General features: G+C 46.7%; 1 pseudogene; it reads left to right on the top strand.

Moving 5' to 3' along the window:
• The first annotated feature begins 1372 nt into the window (after positions 1 to 1372).
• LOC103300059 (thioredoxin-dependent peroxide reductase, mitochondrial-like) lies at positions 1373 to 3157 on the top strand (annotated as a pseudogene).
• The last annotated feature ends 486 nt before the right edge of the window (positions 3158 to 3643 follow it).

Here is a 3643-nt window from a genome sequence, read left to right as displayed (position 1 = left end):
TTGATTCCAAGCCCTGTCCTCCTTTCCTGACTACAGATTGTATCCCTCCTCCCTTCTTTCCCCAACTTCACAGTGTGTGGTTTTCTTGAGGTGGTTAGTGTTTCAGGAACTTCCCAATAAAATATGAGACAGGATCAGTGGGAATGAGATCTGTTGACTACTCCTGACATGCCTATCTAATAGCCTACATAATTGAGATTCTAGGTCTTTTGTTTTTCTGCAGGTGTCTTTGAACTATGACACACACTCAGGAGAGATGAGTCCAGATTTAATGGGTCCCATTGCATATCATTATATCAGATGACAATAATTAGATGGGATGAGGGGAGGAAATGCTCGGTTTTTTTATTGTTCCAAATTTCATTTCATTTCTGGAGGTGTCCAGGGAGTGCTTTCCTGGTGGAGACAGGAGCATTACCATTTTAACGAGCCTCCATCTCCCAGTAGTTTATGGCTTCCTTTCGCCCACGGCAAATCTGATGGGCAATTGCTTTCCCTCTCTCTTAAGGTGGCCTTTCTGGGATCCAAGATTAGGTCAGACACTCCTCCCCACTGCTTTACAGGCAGCCTCATAAAGCTCATTCCTTTAATTGGAATTCCAGGCCATTAAGTAGTGGCCTAATTTGCTGCCATGGACTGTTTCTCATATTAACTTTGCCAATGGTAAGAAGTAAACCAGATTTGGGTGTGGGTCTTCTCCTATGCTATTTTTTCTTAAAGGAGCAGATTTGCATTCCTAGAAGAGAGAATAAAATACTTTGAGGGGGAGGAGCTTCAGGAGTGGAGGTGGAGATACTTCCATAACATGTAGAATTATGGAAATGTGGAGCTGGCTGGGCCCTTATAGGGAACCAGGTATCTATCCCCTGCTCAGCACTTCACACATTATAATCCAGGGACGTGGGTTGCTAACCTAAAGTTACAGAGGTGATTTAGGGCAGGCAGGTGAGCAGAGCCTGAGCCACCTGGGGTTACCACATAGGAAGGCTTTGTAGATGTGAGGTTTCCCTTGTCATTGCATGCAATGACAGTCTCTGTTTCCTCTGGCTGTAGAACAGTTGGCCAAGGGAGCAAGGGAGCCAGTTATGCTGCTGGTTCAATTCCCTATTTCTGATTATGGATCACTTGACCAGGGCTGTTACCTTTCCCATGCCTCGAGATGTCAGTGGATTGCATTGGCCAAACACAATTTTATTTATTTGTTTTTTGTTAATCCTCATCCGAGAATATTTTTTCCATTGCTTTTTCAAAGAGAGTGGAAGGGAAGAACGAGAAAGGGAGAGAGAGAGAGAGAGAGAGAGAGAGATATATGTAAGAGAGAAACATCAATTGGTTGCCTCCCAAACACCTCAATTGGGGTTGGGGATTCAACATGCTACTCAGGTACGTGCCCTTGACCGGTAATTGAACCCATGATCCTTAGGTGTGTGGGCTGACACTCTAACCACTGAATAACACCAGCCAGGGCTGTCAAACAAAATCTTAATCAGGAAATAGACTTCCCAGATTACAGGACTAGTTCGAAAAATGTCTTAGGCCAGTGGAATTGGAGTTTCTGATCAGATTCTGGATGAATGCTAAACTTTCCAAATATAAGAGGCTCACAGAGGACCCAGCCTACTATAATCTATGATTGTGGTCATGATTGATGTTCAGGCTTCCCGCTGCAGGTTTCTCCCAGGAGTCGGTTTTAAGATAGCAAGAGCTCTAGATGGCATTTGGTACCAGCCACTGCCTGCAAACTGTCACTCTGTGTAAATCCCTTAGTCCTGCTGGATCTCTGGAACAAAGCTAATCTGCCATTTGACACCTGGGCTTGTCACCTTTAATTCCAGACTTCTGAGCTGCCGTCTCCAGGGAAATAAAGGGAAGGATTCCGCTTCTGCCCTCACGTAGCCCTGACATCTATTATTTGACTCCTGGGCTTCTGCACCCAGAGGCACACAGCTGCACCCCTCTCCTCTTCTGTTTATCAGCGGAAAGCCATTTCTGCGTTTTTGACCTGCCCACTTGGAAGTTTTAATTTTGGAGAGCAAAGGATCTCTGTGGCAACAAAGAAGTTCCTTTTTAGAAGCTGTTTCTGTTAGAAAGTTTATAAACAAAGAGAGACTTTGAAAAAGAAAAATATCTACTTTTGCCCCACCGTTTTTCTTGTGTGTGTATGTGTGTGTGTGTGTGTGTGTGTGTGTGTGTGTGTGTGTGCACATAGCTATAGCTGTAGCCATAGGTCTTAATAGAGCATTCTCACCCGATAAAGCAACTGGTACTGGCTGAAAGTTAAGGCAACTTGGGCCCGCCTGGGCTCCAGCTCAGGCCCCGCCCTTGCAAGCGTGGCCCCGCCCCTTCCGGCCCCGCCCCTTCTGCTTCTGGGTGCTCCCCGCTGCTCAGCGTGCACAGGAGACGGTGGTCGGTGGTCGCAGTGCGAAGGTTGCTCCAGGTCACAGTTGCCCGCATGTGAGTGCCATTCCTTGGGGCATCTCTGCCTCTGCAGCCCTTAGGCCTGTGCTTCTCGAAGAACATTCTGTATTAGGGTCTGCTTCCAGTCAAGCAAAATTGGCCTCGAGCACCAGCTCCCCATATCGTGCTCCTGCGTCACCCAGCACGCACCCTATTTTAAGGGTACAGCCACTGTCCTTGCAGAGTTCAAAGAACTAAGCCTTGATGACTTTACGGGGAAATATTTGGTGCTCTTCTTCCATCCCCTGGATTTCACCTTTGTGTGCCCCACAGAAATGATTGCTTTCAGTGACAAAGCCAATGAGTGAACTGGGAAGTTGTCGCAGTTTCCGTGCATTCCCACTTCAGCCATTCTCACCTGGATCAACACACGGAGGAAGAATAGCGGTTTGGGCCACACGAACATCGCACATTTGTCAGATTTGACGAAGCAGATTTCCCGAGACTACGGTGTGCTGCGAGGTCCTGGTCTTGCACTAAGAGGCCTCTTCACAATGACCCCGATGGAGTCAGCAAGCATAGGAGTGTCAGTGACCTCCCAGTGGGCCGGAGCGTGGAGGAGACCCTCCGCCTGGTGAAAGCATCCCAGTTTGTGGAAGTCCATGGAGAAGTCTCCCCGGCAAATTGGACCCCGGATTCTCCTACGGTCACGCCTCATCCGACTGCTCCCGAAGAATACTTTGAGAAGGTAAGTCAGTAGATCATCTCACGTGCACCTGCAGCTTCTCAACAGAACCACAGTCGGAGCTCATTTTTAGCATTTCAAAGATGATTATGTATAGAAAGCAAAAATCAATTGTATTTGCATTCATAAATAATACTCTAAATGTTTTGTTTTTGTAACATTGGCTAAGGCTTTTAAAACATCGTTAGTTACTGACATGAGTCCTTTATTGGTAACTTCTTTTAAAAAAAATATATTTTATTGATTTTTTTACAGAGAGGAAGGGAGAGGGATAGAGAGCTAGAAACATCGATGAGAGAGAAACATCGATCAGCTGCCTCTTGCACACCCCCTACTGGGTATGTGCCCACAACCACGGTACATGCTTTTGACCAGAATCGAACCTGGGACCCTTGACTCCGCAGGCTGACGCTCTATCCACTGAGCCAAACCGGTTAGGGCTTTATTGGTAACTTCTTAATGGCTAGCTAGTTTATAGACTGCCGCGTTCACCTGTTTCTT

The sequence above is a fragment of the Eptesicus fuscus genome, chromosome 18, assembly GCF_027574615.1.
Source record: "Eptesicus fuscus isolate TK198812 chromosome 18, DD_ASM_mEF_20220401, whole genome shotgun sequence".
In the NCBI taxonomy this organism is placed as follows: domain Eukaryota; kingdom Metazoa; phylum Chordata; class Mammalia; order Chiroptera; family Vespertilionidae; genus Eptesicus; species Eptesicus fuscus.
The sequence above is the reverse complement of the archived record's forward strand: the minus strand, read 5'-3'. Positions and strand labels throughout refer to the sequence as shown.